This window comes from Podarcis filfolensis (assembly GCF_964270895.1).
Source record: "Podarcis filfolensis genome assembly, chromosome: 2".
Classification (NCBI taxonomy): domain Eukaryota; kingdom Metazoa; phylum Chordata; class Lepidosauria; order Squamata; family Lacertidae; genus Podarcis; species Podarcis filfolensis.
In genome coordinates, this window is record NC_139605.1 from 19,081,119 (window position 1) to 19,106,186 (window position 25,068).

The window sequence follows — 25,068 nt, forward strand, 5'->3', positions numbered from 1 at the left end:
GAATCTTGAATTATGACCATAATAACCTCGATTTATTTTATTTTTATGGTAGATTTATTTGTGGTCAACCAGTGAAACCCCCCCCCTCTCTTTGCCTTTAGCTCTTATTCTGGTTTGTAACAGACACTAATTATTAATATTAATATCAATACTGTACAGTGGTACCTCGGGTTAAGAACTTAATTCTTCTTTTTTTAAAAAAAAAATTATTCAAAATTAAAACAAAACATATTATCCAGAAACATATCACCCTTATTTTTTCCCCATTTTTCCTCCCTCCTCCCACCCTCCCACACAAAAGCCACCCACCCCCGGCTTCCCTCAGTTCCAGTCTTTGATTTCTCTAAGAATGCTGTTTTCTGCATGTTACACAGTTGTACAGATCCTCAAATTATTTAGCTGATTATCATCAATAGAAAAGTTTGTGAATGTTTATTCAAAGCCAGCCAAGGAGTCCAGTTCGCTTTGTTGCGTCTTCAAATACTTTGTAAAGGGTTTCCATTTATCTTTAAAGTCACAGTTATCCTTGTCCCGTAGCTTATATGTCAATTTTGCCAGTTCTGCATAGTCCGTCAATTTTTCTTGCCATGATTCTTTAGTTGGGATTTCTTCAGTCTTCCATCCTTGTGCTACCAGAACTCTCGCGGCCGTTGTTGCATACGTGAAGATGTTTTTCAGCTTTTTGGCAGATCTTTCCCTACAATCGCTAACAAAAATGCTTCAGGTTTTAAAACAAATGTTAAATGGAACATTTTCTTCAATTCATTGTATATCATTTCCCAATTTTTTAAAATTACAGTACAATCCCACTTAATTCTTAAACTGAGGTACCAATTTAGCTAATGGGGCCTCCTGCGCTGCCGCCGCACAATTTCTGTTCTCATCCTGAAGCAAAGTTCTTAACCCGAGGTACTATTTCTGGGTTAGCGGAGTCTGTAGCCTGAAGCGTCTGTAACCTGAAGCGTCTGTAACCCGGGGTACCACTGTATTTCCTTGGAACAGGACTGCCGAAATGTGACTTACCTCTGAGTAGACTTCCACAGGCTTGGCAGCGAAAGTCTTTTGCAAAGCCGTTTTAATGCTGTGCGATACGTTCTTTAAAGAAAAGTTCAGTGTGGTGTGTGACCTTGGATGGCACAGATGGTTAATAAATTGTTACGTACCGGAGTCTAGCGCTGAAGTTCTGGATCTGTCAGAATTTGACAGATTGCCTCCCCCTCCTCCCCGCACCCGCCTGCTTTCCCTTCTCCCTTTGGGAAACGCTTGCCCCTGCACTGACATCTATCCTTGATTAATAGGAGAGCATCAAAATGCAAGAAAAAGATACTCTTTCAAAGAGGACAGTTTGAGAAGGTGTGCTTTTTTATGCTAAGGAGGAAATCTGTTAATTACCTTGATCAATGCTTAACATGACAGCAATAATAATAAACTATTAACTGGATTGCTGTAAGGCGCTGTACATGGGGACGGCTTGAAAAAGTCTCCAGAAAACTCACTTGCTACCCCAAAAGGAGAAAAAGTTGCCACCGGAATTTTGACTGGGGCTGGAAGAATGAAACATTATCACTACTCATAGTAGCACTACTAGTTACACTACCCTGCATTGTGGGGGGTTGGACTAGATGGACCTTGGGGTCCCTTCCAACAAGTAAATTACAATATTAAAAACTGTGTTCTTGGCTTAGGGGTAGAATTAGAATAGGTAAAGGTAAAGGTACCCCTGCCCATACGGGCCAGTCGTGTCCGACTCTGGGGTTGTGCGCCCATCTCACTTAAGAGGCCGGGGGCCAGTGCTGTCCGAAGACACTTCCGGGTCACGTGGCCAGCGTGACAAGCTGCATTTGGCGAGCCAGCGCAGCACACGGAAACGCCGTTTACCTTCCCGCTAGTAAGCGGTCCCTATTTATCTACTTGCACCCAGGGGTGCTTTCGAACTGCTAGGTTGGCAGGCGCTGGGACCGAACAACGGGAGCGCACCCCACCGCGGGGATTCGAACCGCCGACCTGACGATCGGCAAGTCCTAGGCGCTGAGGTTTTACCCACAGCGCCACCCGCGTCCCTAGAATTAGAATAGGTGATAGTAAATATTAAGGATTAAAATATTAATAAAGGAGAGGAGGTTAGTAATTGAAAGGAGTCAATATTGTTAGAAATATGAATTTGGAGAACTGCTATATAGGTGATATAGTGAAATTCAGTTAGAGGGGATTCAAGGAAGTCAGTTATCAATATAATGAGAATTAGGTATTTGAAGAATCCATTTTTCTTTGTGTTTAATTTATTGTAGTGTAATGTGTTTTTCTTTGTGTGTTTTGTTATGTCATTTTTGTGATAAATGTGGAAAATCAATAATTTTTTAAGAAAAGAATAAAAAATAATAACTGTGTTCATATACATTTGTATTAAAACACTGTATTCTTATCTAATGCTGTATTTATAAACCTCTTAACTCATTAACAGTACCAGCAAAATAATGAAAACATCATAAAACCATAAGATACGGAACAAGTAGCTGACATACATGATTTACATGGGCTGCCGGTTTGTTTGCAGGATCAAAATTTAAGCCAGTGTGGTGCATTTGTTTGGGTGTCAGGCTGGGAGGAGAGAGCCCTGAGTTCAAATCCCCACCTCCTGCAAGTTCATTTAGGCCAGTCACCGTCTCTCAACCCGATCTACCTCTCACAAGGTTGTGAGAATAAGGAGGAGAAAAGTGAGGAGAATGTGAGGAGATTCACGTGTGGTGCCTTGTGGTCATTGGAGGAAGGGTGGAACAAATAAGGAGCAAATACATAAATGAAAATAAGGTGCTGGGCCTGCTCTGAGTCTCTCCACTGGCTGAAATTCTTCACATGGCTAGGCAGGGCCTTTTGGATGGTGGCACCTCCAAGGAGGCTCCATCACTGTTGGGTTTTTTTTATCACTTGGTCAAAACATGGCAGCTTTTGCTAGTGGGTAGCTACTGTCCTTTTATTTTTAGGCTCCTGTCATAATTGGTTAGTTTCAGCTAAGGAGGTTGAGTTTGCAGACACTTATTCCCCATTATTAACTTTATTTCTTTTAACAAAGAGTTTCCATTTTGTTTCTTTCCAGCTCTGTGTTCCGCTGGCATCTCTGGGTTTTGCTGTTGTTATTTGGAAGCAGAGATAGATTAAAAAAAAAAAAGCATAAATAAGGAAGGGCTGCTCTGCCCTTTTTGTGGGAAAACGCAGAGACTGCCTCAGCTCTCTTTAGGGTCCAGAGGTTGTGTGGCTGCTTTGAATTCCAACTGAGCAGACCGCACTTTGTGCTTAGTGACTGGCTGGCTGATTGACAGTGATAGATTGACTGCTCTTTCTCTCTCCCCATCCCCACCAGATCCTCCTTTGGCCTCTCTCACTGTGGAAGCTGAAGTGGAGCTATTAATGTGTACATAGATCAAGATTTGCCAACCGCAGGGAGACAACGATGCTCTCCCTGGCATAGCTGTTAACTTTCCAGGTCAGCCTTTTTCCCTCCCTCGCTTGCTCCTGAGAATCTTCCTTCCTTGCAAAAATAAAAAATAAAAAATCGGTGTGGTGGCAGCAATGGGAAAGAGATGAAGGAAAGGTTGGATCTCTCCGGGCGTTGCATGACTACCAGCCAGCTTAATTGCTTTTGTGTGTGCGCGAAATAAAAACTCCTTCCTCAAATGGCATGTAAAAGGTCGCCTTTGTCTCTGCCTTAAAAATCGATACCTGCCTAACCCCGGTTTTTAAGCGTGCTTGGCTCCCACGAATGTTTTCTAGCATAGCAGGAATGCTTTGAAACACCTGGAGGAAAGTTTGCCCGCGACCAAGGGGCGTGTGGGAAGGGCAGGTATGTGCTGGTGCTGCTGCAGAGAGAAACTTTCAGAATTCTTATAAGCAAAGCTCTTTTCCCTCCCCCTTTCCTGCAGAGGATCCCTCCGTCACATCCCAGTCTGCCTCCTGCTCCCACCCTCCCATTGAGAGAATAGATTGCTGCCAACACGGTTCGGGAAAGAGGCAATCATGCAGTTGTCTCGCGCAGCCGTGCATAAAACTGGGCCGTCTATTTCTCAGGCAAGGGAGCAGATGGGCAGCTGGCAATGCAGAACTTTTCCCTCGCCTCGGACAGGACTTGCCCAGTTCACTGTGGAGGAAAAAGGGGATGCAACAAATCTCCATCATTTCTTGGTTTGGGAAGCAAGATGATCAAAGAGCCAGTGTGGTGGTGTGGTTAAGAGCAGTAGACTCGTAATCTGGTGAACCGGGTTCGATCCCCCGCTCCTCCACATGCAGCTGCTGGGTGACCTTGGGCTAATCACACTTCTTTGAAGTCTCCCAGCCCCACTCACCTCACAGAGTGTTTGTTATGGGGGAGGAAGGGAAAGGAGATTGTTAGCCGCTTTGAGACTCCTTCGGGTAGTGATAAAGCGGGACATCAAATCCAAACTCCTCTTCTTCATATCTGCCGCCCTGAATGAGCGCCCCCAAAACAGTGGCAGGTTTTTTGAAAAGTTACCATAGAACTGGTTAAAGGAACCCAACAACTTGAAGTAGCACTGATGCTTTGCACAAGACTGTGCGCTCTGCACAACAGCAAGCCAGCCAGTGTTTTGACTCGGGAACAAATAATGTTATGAAGGGGTGGGTGGGTGTCATTCTGGATAAAACTCTGGGTCCTCTTCCAAACCTGCGACCCTGTATCTGTGAAGGTAGAATGTAACAGGGGAAACTCGCCCAGTCCGTTGCTTTGTCAAGGTGATGGCTTTGGCTGGCTAGTAAGCACCACGATTTAGCATATCCGAAGAAGTTGCTCTGTGCCATAGAAGCAGGGTTGGCACTGCCGTGCTCCCATGTATGCAGGAGAACAATAGCCAGAGTTGGGTGTGTCTGAGCTGAAAACTGGAGGTGGAGCATGTCTTGCTCTGTGCTGCTCTTTGGGGTTCCCCTGGAAACCTAATGGAGAGGCAAGATCTGTTGGGGTGTTAATGCAGTGAGCCCCTCCACCCTATGCTTGGGTTGTAAATATGTACAAATAAAACCATATATGTTATGTACTGAAGTTCTCACCTTGGGCCAGCAGGGGGATACTGTAGATAGTTATGCAAATAAGGGATCGAAAGTGACGTTCAGTGATTGGATGGTTTTAGAAAATTGTTACAGTTACATTGTACTGGAGCTCTATATAAGCAGGCTGGCTGAACCCTTCAGTTCAGTTCTGTTCTGGCCTGTGAATAAACAAGAGCTGTTTGAAGAATCGCTGTGTCGTCTGAGATGTTCATCCACAACTTAACAATATATATCCTAAAGACACCACAATCTTTGCTGGCCTTCGTTCCAAGGAAACCATACCTGGATAAGCGCAGGAACTCTGGGAGACTTTCGCTGCTCTGAGATTGGGGTGGGGGATTGCAATATCATAGCGCCCTCTAGGCTGGTTAGTGTTTGCAATGGGGAACAGGGATTAGTAACCGCCAACCTCCTGTGCGGAAGCAAACAGGTCTGCAGCTTAAAATGGGAAACCATGTGCATTTAGGGCTCCTCCAGACATTAATTTCATTGTGCATTCATGATGGAATCGGGGCAATTATACCCAATCCTGTCTTTAATACAGTTTGCATTTGCAAAAGTTATAGGGCAGTCAAACTGCTTCATTTCCAAAATAACATAATAGAGGGGTTGCTGAATCAGGCCAGCGGCCCATCTAGTCCAGCAACCTGTTGTCCCAGTGGCCAACCAGAAGCCAATCAAATTTTCTGTTTATTTATTCTTGTTGCACTTTTGGCATCCTATAGCGCAAGAGTGACCCTACGGATGGCAATAATACAGTGGTACCTCAGGTTACATACGCTTCAGGTTACATACGCTTCAGGTTACAGACTCCGCTAACCCAGAAATAGTACCTCGGGTCAAGAACTTTGCTTCAGGATGAGAACAGAAACTGTGCTCTGGTGGCACGGCAGCAGCGGGAGGCCCCATTAGCTAAAGTGGTGCTTCAGGTTAAGAACAGTTTCAGGTGAAGAACGGACCTAAGAACGGACCTCCGGAATGAATTAAGTACTTAACCTGAGGTACCACTGTATAGCAGCACTGGGGAAGCATCTCAGAACAACTAATACTGTGGCGTGATGTGTGGATGGTCGAGTATAAATAGACCACCAATGTGCTATTACTGTGCCAACCATGTGGTGAACAACACAGCTGATTTAAAAAAAAAATGTTGGGAAAGGGGCATAAACCTCTCCCCTCGCCACCCCCAGAACACAATGGATGTGTAACAGATACCTGTGGTTTCTCCATTTCGGGAGCAAAAAACGAAAACAAAAAACACCTTTGCAGCTGTGAATAAATGTCCCGAACATAGCAAGAGATTTTCGGAAAAAGCGATGACTCCTGGCCTAGGATGTTGTGCAGTCAGCACAGCACCAACCCAGCTTGTGTTCTGACTAAGGAACAAAGTTCAGGAATATCACATATTAATGCAGTTAAGTCGCTCCTTTTCCCACCCCTTGGACACAGAGATAAGATGTTTGTCCTTTTTAAGGGAATGGGGAAGTCATGAACACTAACAGTAAAATCTGAAATGGTCTTCTGTGTGAAATAGCATGCATTGCAGTCACTTGAGGGCAAGCAAGATGGCATAGCAACTCGAAACCCGGCAGAAGGGGAAGTTGCCCAGTCAAATAACAACCTTCAGATCTCTACTTCCACTCCTCCTCCTAACCTCCCTTTTTGAGAAAAGTGGCAGGTTCTGAAGGGGTTTTTAAGCAGTATGCTTAAGGTAATCAGAGGTTTGGTTCTCGGCAGAGCACAATGTACAATGTGAAAGATTAAAGTTAGTATAAGAAAGATAAAATTGTTCTTTGTTGGGGCTTCGGGGGCCAAACAAGACTCGATGCCGTCCTTGCAATTAGTGATGGCCTTTTTAAGAGTACATTGCAGGAGTAGGGGCGAGTTGACTTGGATCATGGCCATTTTCCTTACATTGATCCAGAGGCCAGCGGCTATGATGGCCTGGGATTCGGACTCAGATGCTGACCCTGAGGGATCCCAGCCTGCACAGGAGTCCCCGCCTCCAGAACCAGCTGAGGGCTGGGGCTGGGGCTTGAGCCTGAAGGGTCCTCACCTGTGCTGGATCCTCAGGTGGATCCTCAGGTGCAGACATCAGCTGAGTCTGCTCTGGCTCCTGAGGTTTGACTCCTGAGGTTTGGATATTTTACATGCACAAGGATGGAAATATATACCATTAACTACAATGGACGAATGGTTGCTGAAATTTCTATTTAGTTAGAGAAAAATCGTTGATCTTTATTAATGATGGAAAAATCCTTATGAACTTTTTGCGTGAAAAAGGTATCTGGGTTTGAAGACTGTAGAAAATGCTGGTTTATAGAACGTAGAATTGTTGGGTGTTCCCTTGGAGCGAATGTTTTGAATATTTTTTAATATATCGCTGACATAAGAAGAATTGGAAGCCCTTCCTTTCTCTCTCTCCTTTACCCTCTTTTTCTTTTCCTCTTTCCTTAATTTTTGTTTGTATTCTGACTCCTTTTTTTATCTTTTTGTATTATAAAATAAATTTTGTAGTTGATATTAATCTTTGCATTACAGTGGTACCTCGGGTTAAGAACTTAATTCGTTCCGGAGGTCTGCTCTTAACCTGAAACTGTTATTAACCTGAAGCACCACTTTAGATAATGGGGCCTCCTGCTGGGGCGCAATTTCTGTTCTCATCCTGAATCAAAGTTCTTAACCTGAAGCACTATTTCTGGGTTAGCGGAGTCTGTAACCTGAAGCGTATGTAACCTGAGGTACCACTGTATCTTCCTTTAAGCTTTAATAAAATCTATTTTTAAAAAAACATTTCAAACTTAGGGATAAGGGATGGTTGCGCAAGAAAGTGATGTAGGTGTCTGATGAGCACAGTAGTTCTTCAGATTACAGCTGTGGGTGGCTCCACATTTGAACACATGTTGAGGCCATGTGCCAGTTCATACACTCATCCATCTCCCAAGACTTTAGCATGGCAGAGTGGGCCCATGACTCCCCTGCAATACACACACACACACAGAGACTTTTTGTGGAAAATGTTAGCTGTGTACTTCCCACAGGAAAGCTCACGGTACATTTTCTTTTAATGCCGCCTTGACATATTAAACCACGCATTGCCGATTTGCTAGCCCACTCTTCCCTTTTCATTTTCCTTTTATGGAAAATGACAACACCTGTCAACATAATGGTATGGATTTCGGTGGGGGGGGGGCGGTAGCAAAAAATCTAATAATATAAAGTGTCCTGCGGCACCTTAAAAGACTAGCCCATTTATTATGGCCTAAACTTTCGTGGACTCAAAGCCCACTTTGTCAGATGCATTAAGTGAAATCTTAACTGGCAAGCGTATAAAGGAGAAAATTGTAAAATGTGGGGTGGATGGCAACGAGATGCAAATAACTGCAGCCAGGGATCATTAGAGCATTATGCTAAATGGGCACACCTTTTACAATAGCAAATTGGTGATAATTTACTCAGCATGGCTGAGATGAATGTGGTTAATGATATAAGTCTACATATCTTTTTATTCATATGCAACATTATGCATTTTCAGAGGTGCTCAGTTTCTCCACAGCACCTAGCATAGGAGACTGGGCTGGCCACTGATATGTACAGTGGTACCTTGGGTTAAGAACTTAATTTGTTCTGGAGGTCCGTTCTTAACCTGAAACTATTCTTAACCTGAGGTACCACATTAGCTAATGGGGCCTCCCGCTGCTGCTGCATGATTTCTGTTCTCATCCTGAAGCAAAGTTCTTAACCTGAGGTACTATTTCTGAGTTAGTGGAGTCTGTAACCTGAAGCGTCTGTAACCTGAAGCGTCTATAACCCGAGGTACCACACAGTGGGCACCCCCAGGGCAGTTTTTGGGGGTAGACATCCAGGTCCCCAGAATGCAGCTGGGCTGGCTTACCACATTTCAAAGCCTGTTTAATAATACACAGGCACATACGTAACTTGCAACTTATGCACATTTAACATCTTCACCTTTATGTGCCTGGCAATATTTTTTTTAAAAGGGGCGGAAAGGAGCCGTCCATCTGGGGGGGGGGGAGACTTTGGTAATCCCACCCGCCATTGAACCCAATGTGTTTTGACTCCCAGTATGTTTCCGAGCAAAATTCAAAGTGTTGGTGCTGACCTTTAAAGCCCTAAACGGCCTCGGTCCAGTATACCTGAAGGAGCGTCTCCACCCCCATCGTTCTACCCGGACACTGAGGTCCAGCACCGAGAGCCTTCTGGTGGTTCCCTCACTGCGAGAAGCCAAGTTACAGGGAACCAGGCAGAAAGCCTTTTCGGTAGTGGCGCCCGCCCTGTGGAATGCCCTCCCACCAGATGTCAAAGAGAACAACAACTACTAGACTTTTAGAAGACATCTGAAGGCAGCCCTGTTTAGGGAAGCTTTTAATGTTTGATGTATTACAGTATTTAAATATTTTTTGGAAGCCGCCCAGAGTGGCTGGGGAAGCCCAGCCAGATGGGCGGGGTATAAATAATAAATTATTATTATTATTATATGCGATGTTGGTGATTTCCCCAGAACTTAACCCCGTGTAAATTGAGAGTGGCCTGCGCGTCCAGTTAAGTCTGCATCATTTGCATCCGGCGTTTGGTGAGGGGGGCACCTGCCCCGACCCTATCCATTGAACGAGGGCCTCATCCTGGGTGGTGATGGGCCTCCTCTTAAACTTGTTGTTGTTTAGTCGTTTAGTCGTGTCCAACTCTTCGTGACCCCATGGACCAGAGCACGCCAGGCACTCCTGTCTTCCACTGCCTCCCACAGTTTGGTCAAACTCATGCTGGTAGCTTCAAGAACACTGTCCCACCATCTCGTCCTCTGTCGTCCCCTTCTCCTTCTGCCCTCCATCTTTCCCCACATCATGGTCTTTTCCAGGGAGTCTTCTCTTCTCATGAGGTGGCCAAAGTATTGGAGCCTCAGTTTCAGGATCTGTCCTTCCAGTGAGCACTCAGGGCTGATTTCCTTCAGAATGCAGAGGTTTGATCTTCTTGCAGTCCATGGGACTCTCAAGAGTCTCCTCCAGCACCATAATTCAAAAGCATCCATTCTTCGGCTATCAGCCTTCTTTATGGTCCAGCTCTCACTTCCATACATCACTACTGGGAAAACCATAGCTTTTACTATACGGACCTTTGTTGGCAAAGTGATGTCTCTTCGCCACGGCAAGGCAGTGATCCATGAAGGCGCCTCTTAAACTTACCTACGAACAAAACTCCTAAGCCTGGCTTGGCTGGAGAGCGGGGCGAACCCATGCGCTCCTGTCTTACCCTTCCTATGGCCCGGGGATTACTAAAGTCCCAGGCAGCGCGGTGGTCTCCTGGGTCCGCCTTATGTTGCCAAAGGGATCTCCCCACTTGGGTTCAGCGCTGTGTACCATTCCAGGCAGAGTTGCGGGGGTTAGAGAGAAGGAGCAGCTCTGGGGGCTTGGCTTGGCTTTTGTCCGCCCTTCATTCACTCTCTCTCCTCTTTTTTTCTTTGCAGTAGCCGCTCGCTCTCAGCAGGGGCTCCCTCGCCTTGCCTCCTTGTTTGCTTAGCGGCGGGCCGGCCGCAGAACTACTTTTGCGCACACAGCAGCAGCCGCGTCGCCCTCCCGGGTTTTTGTGCGCGTGTGAGTGTGCGCGCCGCGCTCTCTTGCAAGGAAACTCGACGGATCGATTGGGGCGCCCCGGTCCCTGGAGGAGCCGTGCCTTTTCCGCGCAGCCCAAGGAAGAGGAGGGATAACCGTGGGGGCTTGTTGACACAGGCACGATCCCGGGAGTTGGAATTCCCCCCACATACACACACCACACACACCCAGCGCGAAGGTGACGGGGGACCCGGGCGGCTGCAGCTGGTGCGTAAGAGTGCTGCGCGCGGAAGAGGCTCTGCTACTTAACTGCTTTCACGTCCCTTATTATTGTCCTGGAGCAAGAAGGGAGAAAACGGCTTGATCCAGCACCACTGCTCTCTTCCGCCTCCTCCCCGGTGCAGTTTCGCCGGAGATGGCATTTTGGGTGAGTTGCTCGCTGGTTTTTTTCCCACCCACCCCCGGCTAAATTTGCGTTCTCCCTTTTGTTTGCACGCTCCCTCCAAGACCTGGTGGCTTCTGCCCGGGCTGGGAGAAGCAGCAGCAGCAAAAAAGAAAAGAAGGGAAAGTGGGCTTTTTGTGGTGTGTGTGCTTAATATTTTTTGCATTGAGAATGGTGGAAAGGAGGATCGCGCAGAGCCCTCCCCCCCCGTTCTCATTTTCTGCACCTCGTCTTCCCAAGTTTTCCCCTCCGGCGCCCATTCATTCCCCCTACCCTCCCTTCCCTTCCCTTTCCCGGCGCAATCGAGGCGGCGCACGCGGCTTTTGAATGGAACTTTTCCACGCCGCGCAAAAGGGCATCGGGTTTGGGCGGCTTCTTTGGCCGGGTCCCTCGGAACTTATTTGGGAGGCCTCCGATCTGGTTTGGGGGTGGGTGGGATGGGAGGCCGGCATCGCCTCCCTCGCCGGGCACTGAGGAGCGCTTGTATACACATCTGTGTGTGTCTGTGTGTGAGTTGGCCGGCCGCTGCGTCCTCGGGAGAGCGAGGTGTGTTTACAAGGGGAGCCTCCGGCCTTCCAGAATGACCCTTTTATTCTTGCCTGCCCGCTCGCCTCCCCCATTTCGCTTGCAGCCCCACCCCGGCAGCCTAGCAAGAGGGATGTGTGTGGGGGGGGGGGGAATAAGGGCGCATTTCTGCCACTTTTAAGCCTTGCCAAGGGAAGATGGGTTTGGCTGGACTTTTCCCTCCAAAGAGACCAGCAGTGTTCCTTGGGAATCTCTCGGTTTCAGCCATCATAGCCCTCTAGAGTGGCCCCCATCTCCCTGTCCCATTTGTCTGGAGGAGGAGGAAGGGGGGGGAAAGGAGAGCCATCCAGCAGTGGCAGCAGCAGCAGAGACCCTTCCCCTCCCAGCACTGGAGGGCTGGACTTGGTCCCACCCCCCTCTGCCTCCTTTGTTCAGATGGAGGTGCATGTTTGTCCCACTGGGAGCTCAGGAAGAAACATGAAACCTGCTTACCAGAAGGAGGGAGAAGTGGGGTGGATGCGGGGAGAGCCCCACGCTCCTCTCTGAAACTTGCCTATATTATAGGAAGTTGGGGGGTGCGCAATGGGGAGGGGGAACAGAATAGCTGGTGTACTTTTCTGCCCATGTGCATGCTTAGGGGGAGAGGCTGAAGGACTTTAGAGAGGGAAAGTCCCGTTGCAGGGGAGACTGAAGATAGCCCTGCAAAGGTTCCAGCGATTTTTGCTCTGTGTTTGGAACAGGGAGTGTCCCTGTCTGTGTACATTATTACTCACATGCACACCCTTCTTGTGATCTGCTAGCAACAAGATTCACGGAGATGTTCAGTACAAGTAAAGAAGATCTCACCTCCCAACTTTTAGACTAAGCATGCCCAGATTTGATGGCGTGCAAGAACTTTGTCTGCAGAGCTGGCGGTTTCTGAGTAAAAAACCCCCGAACAATCACTTGCTTAAAAACACTTAATTGTTGGGTTTAGTTCCCCATTTGACCATCCTTTTGTGCTCACCCCCAACCAAAGAGGCAAATGGGATGATTCACCCTCTCTCCCCCTCTGTGCATGTTAATGAGGTAGTAAAAAATTTATGTACAGTATCCTGGGCAAACGGTAGTTATTACATGGCAATTAATTCAGAATCAAGCCTGTGTGTGCTTTGTGAGCATGTTAGAAGTTGTTCATTTAAGACAGATTCATTTATCAACAGAGTTTATAATTCACACAGAGGATCTCCCCTTCTGGATTTTTTTTTGGGGGGGGGGTCAGGATTGTGGCTTGGGTTAAACCCCTGACTCCTGCAGGCTGTGGTCCCAGTCCGGATCAGGTCCCCCCAGAGGCAGATGTTTATGGCTAAAAAAAGGGAAGGACACTTGCAGCACCAAGCTGAGTGTTAGTATCATGTGTAGTTTGGTCCATGCAAAGCTCAAGCCTTAAGTTCACAAGACAAGCCCTGTTGATTCAGGCCAGTGTGGCCCATCTAGTCCAGCATCGTGTTCTCACAGTGGTCAGCCAGATGCCTGTGGTAAACCTCCAAGCAGGACATGAGCACAGCAGCACTGCTCACCTGTGATTCCCATCAACTGGAATTCTGTGTCATGCAACCTCTGACAGAGCATAGCCTTTGTGCTCATTCATCAGATGTCAGAATAACAAAGTGACTTTCTTTTTTCGTTTGTTGTTGTAGTGTTTGCTCTCTTTTGTTTATTTGTGATGTTTGTTACTCTTGCAGAAAACCCAATAAAAATATTATTTTTTAAAAAAAGAATCAGAAAGTGGCAAAAGCAGGCGGGGTCCTACTTTTTCCTGACAACTGAGGCTGCAATCCAAGCGCCACTTAACCTGGGAGTAAACCCCATTGGAACATAGGAAGCTGCTTCTGCTGAGTCAGTCCAGTGGCCAGTTGAGCTCAGTGTTGTCACTGCACAAATGGCAGTAGCTCTCGAGCATTTCGGATGCTGGACAATCCCACTCTGGGGATTGAACCTGCGAGTTCCTGGAGGCTGAACCAGGGAATTGCTGCTGACAGGGCAGATGCTCTGCCACTCAGCAACAGCCCTTCCTCCCATCTGAATCCAGCAGAACTTCTGGGCTAGATGTGGTTGGGATTTCCCTGTAAAGGAGTCATTATTACCATTAGCGCACCCAGTGGGTATGTAATCTATCAATACGACATTTTGTTCGGGAACACTTTCCTTTCAGTTTGGAATAACTGGGCTTGTTTTCAGGGTGGGGGGGTTAAGAAAACCAAGTATCCCCTTGCTGGGAGAGTTAGTGAGAACAGCTACTGGCATTTTGCCTTTCCCACCGGCCCTCTAGCTACTGAATACAGTGGTACCTCGGGTTACAGATGCTTCAGGTTACATACGCTTCAGGTTACAGACTCCCCTAACCCAGAAATAGTACCTTGGGTTATGAACTTTGCTTCAGGATGAGAACAGAAATCGTGCGGTGGCGGCACAGCGGCAGCGTGAGGCCCCATTAGCTAAAGTGGTGCTTCAGGTTAAGAACAGTTTCAGGTTAAGAACGGACCTCTGGAACGAATTAAGTACGTAACCAGAGGTACAGAAAACCTGAGACTTGAGACTCTCCCCTTTTTTAAAAAACCCCAATTCTTCCCCGAAAGGACCACTCCTCCTCCTGTAGCAATTTAGACTTGGGAATCTATCCTGACAATAAATATTATGAGTTGTGGACTCATAGTACAAAATAATTGCCTTTCTTTGGAAAAGTTGCCAAACTTTGCTGTGGCTGACCCTGAGAGAGGGAATTCGTGCTTTGGGAAGGACAGCGTTATTAGCCTGAGCCTGCAGGTGTGGGTGGGTTGCCAGGAGATTTCCTTTGCAAGTGTGTCAGATGCAAATCAAAAGAGAGGAGGGGGAGCCTCAAGACTCTCTTCTTCGCTAACAGCTGTGGCAGACGGCCGCTTTCATCACCTTGCGCTGCCTGCAGAGGAGCAAATGTAGCACATTGTGGTGTGACCGTTTGCCAGCAGATGTCACCCCCTGCGCTGGAGAGAAATGGGAAGAGTCCCTGAAGATTTGGGGAGGAGGGGGTCGGCCCTCGCTCCCTCTCCTCCAGGCAGAGGCTGGGCTTGGGGCTTTGTTAAGCCACCGCCTTTTCTTTTAGGCCAAATCCTATTGTCGCCCCATCGTCTGTTGCAGGCCTTGGGGGCATCTGCGCCCCAAGCCACTTAGCTGCATTTCCAATCAAGCTGACGACGCTGCTGGGTCAAAAGTCCAGAAATAATGGACCACTTCCATGGGACGCTGTGCCGGGTTGACTTGGGGCAGAGGAAGGGACATTCCTTTAAATGAAGGACATCTGGCAACTCTGCTGCCGGCTCTTTGATTTACTGGGGTCAAGTGGGTGGTGCCGAGATCTCGTTTCATTCGTTCAGCAGAGGCTAAGTCACCGGGTGCGTGGGTGTGAGAAGAAGAGAGCCCCAATATAACCATGTGTACAAATGAATGCTTTGGAAGACTATATTTGGTGCTGTGGTCTCCCAGCGTATGTTTGCAGTCGCAGAGGGTTGCCATGTTAGTCTCTTGCAGCAAGGAACAAGGCATCCGTAAGACCAGGTTTTTCTAAGCAAGAGCCTTCATAGTCTGATGTGCAACATTGAAGGTTATGGATGCTCCATGCCTCCATCTGTCCAGCTTCTCAGCAGTCCTTCACTGTGACGCTGTGGTCTAAACCACTGAGCCTCTTGGGCTTGCTGATCAGTGGAAGTCAGCGGTTCAAATCCCTGCAGCGGGCTGAGCTCCTGTTGCTCTATCCCAGCTCCTGCCAACCTAGCAGTTTGAAAGCATGCCAGTGCAAGTAGATAAATAGGTACCACTATGGCAGGAAGGTAAACAGCATTTCTGTGCACTGAGGGCCTTCTCGGTAGTGGTGCCCACCCTGTGGAATCCCCTCCCATCAGATGTCAAGGAAATAAACAACTATCTGACTTTTAGAAGACATCTGAAGGCAGCCCTGTTTAGGGAGGTTTTTAATGTTTGGTGTTTCATTGTGCTTTTAATTCTGTTTGGAGCCACCCAGAGTGGCTGGGAAAACCCAGCCAGATGGGTGGGGTATAAATAGTAAATTATTATTATTATTATCTGTCACGGTGTCCCGTTGCGCTAGAAGCGGTTTAGTCATGCTGGCCACATGACCAGAAAGCTATCTGTGGACAAACGCCGCCTCCCTCGGCCTGAAAAGCGAGGTGAGTGCCTTTGACTGGACGTAACCATCCAGGGGTCCTTTTACTCTGTAGTGTGATCAGGGAACACCCAGTTGTTGGCTTATGCGTGCTTGTGATTTATTCATTTATTTAAACAATTTATACGCCACTTAACTACAGTAGCAGTTTACAAAGACACAATACAAAAACAAAACAAAACAATCAGTTAAAATGCCTGCTGGAATAATAATAATAATAATGGCACTGGAAGTTCAGTAGGGAGGGAACCTGTCTGACCTCAGCTGGAAAGACTTCCGTAAAACTGGGCCCACAATACTGAGAGCACGACTCTGGTGCATCCAAGCAATGGGGGACCATTAACAGTGTTACTCCCTTGAAGACCTCAGTGATCAGGGCAGGGATATAAGGGATCAGGCAGTCCTTGAGGTATCCCGGGCCCAAATTGTTAAGAGCTTTGTAAATTGACCCAGAAACCTTGAACCTGGCCCAGTCTCTATGGGCAGCCAGTGCAAACTTTTGAGCACATGATGGTTCAGCATCCGTTTGAAGATTTCCAGCAAGGGAGAACGCTTTCCCCTCTATTGGTTCCATTGTCATCCTGTTCTTACTGACAGATTGAGAGGGAGACTGTGCATGTCGCTGGACTACAATTCTCATCATGCCTGACCATTGGCCATGCTGACTGGGGCTGATGGGAGTTGGAGTCCAGCGACAACAGGAGGGTCATGAGGTGTGGGGTATACAATGCATCCATAGTAGAGAGGTAGAGAGAAGAATTGTTTCCAAAGTTGAGGTTAAAAAGGTGAAAGCCGGAAGACACATGCATGATGAGCCCGCATGGGTGGTTTACTAGCGCATGAATCCACAAAGGTTTATTCCTCCATAAATTTGTTCCTCTTTAAGGTGCTGCAGGGGTCTTAATTTAAACGTTTTGGGATACTTGGAGAAAAAGGGTATTGGTGTGTGCATTCAAGGCCGACATCTCTGGTTGTCATCCTAAAAAGAAAATTATATAACATCTTTTTTTAAAAAGCATGGACATTAAAGATTCATGGCACTTCTGGAGCCCTGGCACTGGAAGCAGCAAAGCCTTGTTTGTGCCCGAGAACTTTAACCTTCTGCAGGAAACCCAGGCCAGTTTTCCATTTTTTCATCGTTGGGTGGCCTTGAATGTGTTGGATGCTCTCAATGTTTGTAAAATAGGCCGCAGGCTACCCAAACACACAGCAGGTACTTGCAGCATCTCACTGTATTGTTAAAAGTTCTGCGTTGCTTTCAAGGTGTACAAATGGCCTTGCAGAAAAGTAAAGCACATGGCAAGTTTGTGTGGGAAGGTTTGCAGTGGTTCTCAAAGGGTGTGGCAAGTGTCGCAGAAAGATTCATGGACAATTAAAGAAACATTTAAACATGTCAGTGCATTGTAATAGAGTACAGCATAGTATAGTATCAAAATAATTTTTTGGGGGGGAGGGATATACAATCAGAAGCAGTATCTAAGCCTCTCTTCAAGAATATTGGCTATTCTGCTATGGTTCTTGACAGCATATTGTTGTGAATAGGAATTTTCAACAAATACAAAAGATCAGAAAAGAGAAAGGCTTCTTTGTGTGAGAAGATGAGAGTTGGTCTCAAATTAGGCCTCACATAAATGAGATTACCCGGCAAGAGCAAGCGCACACCTCTCATGGAGTTTGTATACATGCTTCATATTTAAGAGGCTCGTTTATAATTATATTTTGGGAATGATTCATGTTCTCATGTAGCTGTATTGTTTTATACTTTTCAGGGTGTCCCATGATAATAATACAAAGTAGTCGTGTTCTGTGTTGTAAATCAAGCATGGCTAGGAGTTGCTTCTGTGTGTTTTCCAATGTATTTCTTATCAATAACTAATTCAGTGAGCAAAGTTTTGTTCTGAAAGTGTGGCCCAGAGGAAAAAAAGTTTGAGAACCACTGGTCTAAATAGAGGGGGAAGCTGAAAGTTCAGAAACACCATTGAGGAAGTTAGACCTCAACGGAGCGTTGAGGCAAATGTGATGGGGCACCCACTTGTACTTTGCTTACCTGTGTGCCTTGTTCACTCATAATAAAGCAGGCAGTGAGGTGGGGGTGTTTATTTATTTATTGTCTGAAATGGGCGAGGCGAGGAAAAGCCCTCCTCAGCCCATGAATGGGCCATTTTGGCCATGACTAATTCATGGGAGGGGGATGCGGGTGGCGCTGTGGTCTAAACCACAGAGCCTAGGGCTTGCTGATCGGAAGGTTGGCGGTTCAAATCCCCGCGACAGGGTGAGCTCCCGTTGCTCGGTCCCTGCTCCTGCCCACCTAGCAGTTTGAAAGCACGTCAAAGTGCAAGTAGATAAATAGGTACTGCTCTGGATGGAAGGTAAACGGCATTTCCGTGCGCTGCTGTGGTTCACCAGAAGTGGCTTAGTCATGCTGGCCACATGACCCAGAAGCTGTCCTCAAATAATAATAATAATAATAATAATAATAATAATAATAATTTATTATTTGTACCCCGCCCATCTGGCTGGGTTTCCCCAGCCACTCTGGGCGGCTTCCACAAATACCAAAAATACACTAATATGTCATATATTAAAAACTTCTCTGAACAGACAAATGCCGGCAGACAAACGCCGGCTCCCTCAGCCTATAAAGCAAGATGAGCACGCAACCCCAGAGTCATCTGCGACTAACGGTCAGGGGTACCTTTACCTTTAATTCATGGGAGCATTAAAATAGGGTGTGCTCCCACCTGATGCTCTGGTATAGCTCAGGTTGTGAGTTCAAGCCCCGTGTTGGGGAACAGATTCCTGCATTGCAGGGGGTTAGACTAGATGACCCTTGTGGTCTCTTCCAATTCTATGAAAAGTCCACAATACTGTGATATCTTGGGGAGGAGCTTCACATACTTTGCCTGGGGAAGACGAGTATCTGAGACCCTGGAGGGCCACTGCCAATCACTGTGGACAAAAACAACCTAGACGGACCAAGCATCTGACACTGACAGGTTCCTATGTTCATTCTGGTGCTTTGTAGGAAAGACTGACAATGGGACTTCTGTTCATCTCCCACCTGAAACTCACAAGCTGATCTCATTATGGCCGAAATAGCTCTCTGACAGCCAGCAGTATTTCTGATTGAATGCCATTGGTATGACATTCAAATATGCCAACAATCCTCACACTGAAGGTGAAGGATTTCCAGTGGCAAGCAAGGAAGTACCTGCACGTGCAGAGATTAAGGCTTGCTTAAGTTTCTGATAGGGACGTGGGTGGCGCTGTGGTCTAAACCACAGAGCCTAGGGCTTGCCGATCAGAAGGTTGGCGGTTCGAATCCCCACGACTGGGTGAGCTCCCATTGTTCAATCCCAGCTCCTGCCCACCTAGCAGTTCAAAAGCACGTCAAAGTGCAAGTAGATAAATAGGTACCACTCTAGCGGGAAGGTAAACGGCGTTTCCTTGCACTGCTCTGGTTCACAAGAGGCGGCTTAGTCATGCTGGCCACATGACTGTATGCCGGCTCTCTCGGCCAGTAAAACGAGATGAGCGCCGCAACTCCAGCGTCGTCCGCAACTGGACGGAACAGTCAGGGGTCCCTTTACCTTTACCTAAGTTTCTGGTGTGCCCCAATCACAGGACAGGGAAAGGAATCACAGAAGGCAGCAGATGGAAAGCACCTGCCAGTCTGCAGTAGCCAGAGACGTGATGGGAAGCGTTCTGTTGCACAGTTTGTAATATCCTTGCTAAATTCATCACTCTTATCCCATAGCTATCATCCTTTATCTCCTTAAGCCTCTGCTCTGGCTCCCTCTCATTTTTCTACATCAGCCACAAGCTCCTGGCACAAGTGACAAAATGAATCACAGTAAGGTGTTTGTGGGAGCTGCTAGTTCCAGGTGAAGGAATTGTGTCAAAGAAGCCAAATACTTTATATTTGATCTCCAGTACAGATAGTACGTGCAGGAGATCTGGGAATGTTTCCTCTTTCTCAGCTACTGAATGCTTGCAAGGGGTCTCGCAGATGACTTTAAGATGAAGGTGTGTTATCCGCATTTGCAGCAATCCCTTGTTGCCTGCGTGGACTCGATCAGTAAAATTAGTTTTGTGTTTTGCGAGAAATCTGTATTAAGTTGTTCTGCGCTGCTGCACAAACGTACGCTCTCTCTTTCTCTCTCAATCTGCAAATTAGCCAAACAGGTTAATAATTTACCAGTCCCCCTCTTCCTTCCCTCTACATCTGTTGTAGTTTTGTAAAATCTCATTTGGGAAACAGCTTTGTTAAAGATTGCCCTCCCCTTTTCCCCATAGCACACTGTTAATCTCCTGGGAGAATGTGCTGGCATGGAAATCTTTGCAGGCTCCTTTCTGCTGCTCATTTTGGCTCTGGCCAGAGTCCCTCCTTCTTTCCCTCTCTTAGTTCTCTAACAATGCCCGGGGTGCCATATTCTGGAGCCAGACTAGGAGAAAGATAGAGCACAGAAAGTCCAGGTTGGAAAGATGGATGGAAGGTTTAGTTAGTCCCTGTGTGGGGGCAGGTAGGAACTAGACTGAAAAGGCAAATGAAGAAAGCGTAAAGGTTATTTATTATCTTAGGAAGCTACCTTATACCTAGTCCAACTTGTTGGCATCTGTCTGTCTCAGAAGACAATGGATGAGTGTGCCTTTGATGGGGAAGTCAAACCATTGGAGGGTTACAGCGCTTTCTGTGGTTGTAGAGACTGATATGGGAGAGACATACAGTGGTACCTCGGGTTACACACACCTTGGGTTACAAACTCCGCTAACCCAGAAATAGTACCCGGGTAAAGAACTTTGCTTCAGGATGAGAACAGAAATTGCGTGGCGGCGGCAGTGGGAAGCCCCATTAGCTAAAGTGGTACCTCAGGTTAAGAACGGTTTCAGGTTAAGAATGGACCTCCGGAACAAAATAAGTTCGTACCACTGTATTGTCCCTCACAAATCCTCACATTTCCCCAACTTCCTTTTGGCAAGGAATAAGACTTTAATGGTGGTTTAAGATTGTAATGTTAAGTCTGCATTGAACAACAATGAGCATATGATGTTTCCTTTGGGCCTTCCAGAGTAGTACTGCTATCTGAGAGCCTTGGGGATGGCTAACCTTTGGTCCAGGGTTGTCTTTACCATAGGCGCCAGGGGTGCTGGGCACCCGGGCGCCGGGCTCTCTGGGGTGCATGGCTGAGAGTCCGGGGCCCGAGAGTTGGAGTCTGGGGAAGAGCCTGCCCGTCTGTTGGAGCGCCATGGTGGGCTCTTCTGCCGTGGTCGGCTCTGCGCCGTGAGTTCGGGGGTGAGCGAGCCAGCAAAGTGCTGAGGCGGCTCTGCCCTTCTGTGTGCCTGGGATTGGCCCACGCTGGTTATGCCATGAGGCGCCCGGCTTCACTCAGTCGCCGACGCTGATGCCTTGGGCTGGTTTGTTGCGCTAGGCTCCTTATGTTTCCTGTTTTCTTTTCCTGAGCTGAGATAATCATGGTGTCAGCTCCCTAAAAAAAAAAAAGGTTGACAACTCTGGGGAACCTTTCTTTAAAAAGCTAAACAACTTTGGGGTTCCCCCCTAAACAATGTCGACAACTCTGGGCAATCTGGGGGGGGCGTGCCGGGCAGATTTTTGCACCCCGGCGCCGCATATGCTTAAGACGGCCCTGCTTTGGTCTTCTAGATGATGTTGGACTACAAGTCCCATAACCCCCCAGCTATTGACCTTTGTTCCTCAGCCCTGCTCCTTAACTAGAGATGGTGTTTCATGTGACACTGTTAGTGTAACCAAAAGCAGTACAGTGGTACCTCGGGTTACATACTCTTCTTACGCTTCAGGTTACGGACTCTGCTAACCCTGAAATAGTGCTTCAGGTTAAGAACTTCAGGTTAAGAACAGAAATCGGGCTCCGGCGGCGCGGCAGCAGCAGGAGGCCCCATTAGCTAAAGTGGTGCTTCAGGTTAAGGACGGACCTCCAGAACGAATTAAGTGCTTAATCCTAGGTACCACTGTAATTTCCAATTTACTGTGATATACTGTATTTTATTAAGGAAGTTTCAGGCAAAGCAGTCACAATGTCAGGGCTGGTCCAAGACATTTTGCTGCCTGAGGTAGAGGAGCAAATGCTGCTCCCTCATCATAGTGCACTCCCCTTTTCTCTCCTGTCATGGTGCCTAGTGCCAAAGGCCCATCAAGTTGTCCCCCCCCCTTTTTTGCGGCACAATCCCACAAGTGCCTCTCCACCTCTTTACGGCACTAATAAATTTGTGCTTCTTTTAACGACAACCCAGTTTCTCCCCCTGAGGCATCCGCCTCAGTCTGCATAATGATAGGGCTGGCTCTATACTGGGACAACTGTTCTCTCTTCGACTCTGACACCTTCCTGTTCCCGCTTCAAAAGCCACCCTTTTACTATGGCAGATTTTGCTTCAGAGCTCCATACATACGGTTACAAACGGCCTCCCCTGGGGCTCCGGTTCCTCTCAGGAGTCCGCAAAGTCAAATACCTCTTATCAACGATTTTCATGATTATGCACTACAAAAAAGCTATGTTTTCTTCAACTTGTAATGGAGTTGATGTAACCTTTAAAAAGGACCTTATTTGACACGTATACTGTATGGTGTTTTGGGGTAGGGTTATTTTATTTGTTTTATTGTGTTGTATTGCATTTTTTTATATATAGATATAATTCACCCTGGTACCTTATGGTCAAGGATGAGTAAGAAATATAATAATATTGATGGTGATGATCCTAACCCACAGCGCACACTTGGTAACAAGACACAGATTTACAGATGTTCCACCAACTCTCCTTTCCTTGATGGGCTTAGAATTCTATGACTTGAAAAGTTCAAGGTGTCTTTCATGCCAGAGCTGAAAGATGTGCTGCTAATGAGACAATTAAAAGAATAAAACACAAACTCAAGGTCAGATAAAACGTGCATTCATATTCCAATTTTAAATGTCTTGTGGAGGGGAAAGCTCTCATGGATTTTTCAGCTAGCCTAGCTAAAGCCAAGTACTTATACAGCACAACCCTGTGCGTGTTTACTCAAAAGTAATTCCCACCTCTTGTTTGGCATCTGGGTAAGGGCCAGCTGAACCTCATGGGCACCAAAAGTGGTCTACCACAAGACCGCAGCAATTTGGGTATTATGATCCCAGGTCATTTAGAGCTTTATCAGTGAGACCTGCAGCAAAATGCAGCATGGAGTTCCCCTGTTTAAGCCAGCCATGCCCTTTTGCAGGACACTCCATTCCATTCCCCCCGCTTTTGCCCCTATCCTTTTGTGAAGCCTGGGGTTCCTCAGGCGTGCTAATTCCTTCCTCTTGTGCCATTATACATACAACAGGTCAAAATAAGCTCTTTGAATTGTGACTAGAAAACAAACTGGAAGCCAGTCAAGAACTTTTAACACTGTTGAAAAATGTTCAGAATGGCAGGACCCAGTTAACAACCTGGCTGCTGTTCTGAAGCAGTTGTAGTTTCCAAGTAGTCTTCAAAGAGGCTCAAGTGATTCACAAGTGTTTTCTTGTAAACCTGCCCATTTCCTCAGGCTCCGGTGGGTGAATATATATTATGAAAGACATAAAACCAGCACCTTAAAATGCAATAAAACAGATTTTAAAATGCAGTGCTAAAAGCTGCCCTCGACACCAAAGGGCAGCCCGTCGAAGTGCCTTAAGTTGCTTCTGCGAAAGGCTTGGGCCTTGGAAAGACTCCGGCGGAAGATCCCTCATACTTGTTGCATTGGGCCATCAAACCCAGCACTCTGTCTCTGATAGCAACCAGCCTGAAACCCCCCTGTAGTTTCCTCTCAGCCTCTGGTGACCCAGGGATGGGGAACCTATGGTCCTCCAAATGTTGTTGGACTACAACTCCCATCATCCTTGACCATTGGCCATAGTGGCTGGGGTTGATGGGAGCTCTGGTCCAATAAAAGCACAAATAAATACAGTGGTGCCTCGTTTTCGAGTGTCTCGGAAGCCGAACGTTTCGGTTTTCGAACGCCACAAACCCGGAAGTAATTGCTTCCATTTTCAAACGCACCTCAGAAGTCCAACGGCTTCTGCTGTGTGCTTTTCAGTTTTTCCAATTGAACTTGCAGCCAGCCCTTTGCGCCTTGGTTTTTGAACGTTTCGGAAGTTGAACTGTCTTCCTGAATGGATTACGAACCGAGGTACCGTTGTAGTTAAAACAGAATCAGCGAAGCAATAACCCCCTCTGCCACAAACACATTTAAAAAGCTGTAGAATATTAATCAGCCAAAGGCCTGGTAGCAGAGGAACGGGGTTTTTTTGCCTGGTGCCTAAAGATATGTAAGGAATGCGTCAGACGAACCTCCCTGTTCACACTTAAACTAAGAGACCTTGGTAGTACTGTCTTCCCTAAGGCCACATTCACACCAAACATTTAAAGTGCTGTGATACCACTTTAAGCAATCATGGCTTCTTCCAGAGAATTCTGGGAAGTGTAGTTTGTTTAGGGTGCTGATTGTTGATAGGAAGCCTCTTATTCCCCTGGCAGAACTACAGTTCCCAGAGTTCTCTGTGAAGAGGACTTGACGGTTCAGTCACTCTGGAAATTGTAGCTCTGTGAGGAGTCTCCTGACAACTCCAAGTGCCCTTAAGAAACTGCAGCTGAACTGAAGCCACGACTTTTTAAAAGCAGCTTCAGATGTATGGCATGAGTGTGGCCTAAATCCGAACTGTTGTTGTGGAGCATGCTTGTGTGCCAGCATTTCATTTTCCTTTAAAGCCAAATAGGAACACTTATCGGGACACGGGTGGCGCTATGGGTTAAACCATAGAGCCTAGGACTTGCTGATCAGAAGGTCGGCGGTTCGAATCCCCGCGACGGGGTGAGCTCCCGTTGCTCGGTCCCTGCTCCTGCCAACCTAGCAGTTCGAAAGCACGTCAAAGTGCAAGTAGATAAATAGGTACCACTCTGGCGGGAAGGTAAATGGTGTTTCCGTGTGCTGCTCTGGTTTTTCCAGAAGCGGCTTAGTCATGCTGGCCACATGACCCGGAAGCTCTACGCCGGCTCCCTCGGCCAAGAAAGCGAGATGAGCGCCGCAACCCCAGAGTCGGCCACGACTGGACCTAATGGTCAGGGGTCCCTTTACCTTTATCGCTTCTGTGCTCCATGCTCAAATAGCAGGCAGAAATTCTGCTCGTGAGGAGGGAAAGAGGACACAGAACATAGTTTTCCCACCTGCCAGGAGCATCGGCTCGTCATCTGATTCCGGCAATTGGAGGCATTTACAGCCACGGCCTAGTCGCTTTGGCACATGCACCCAT

The 25,068-nt window shown here is 47.1% G+C and overlaps 1 protein-coding gene across 1 annotated transcript in view; it reads left to right on the forward strand.

Moving 5' to 3' along the window:
* The first annotated feature begins 10,533 nt into the window (after positions 1-10,533).
* PLXNB1 (plexin B1) overlaps positions 10,534-25,068 on the forward strand; it is a 145,434-nt gene continuing 130,899 nt past the window's right edge. Inside the window, exon 1 of the mRNA XM_083600282.1 lies at positions 10,534-11,049. The gene's annotated coding sequence lies outside the window, so the exon portion shown is untranslated. The remainder of the gene's footprint in view (positions 11,050-25,068) is intronic.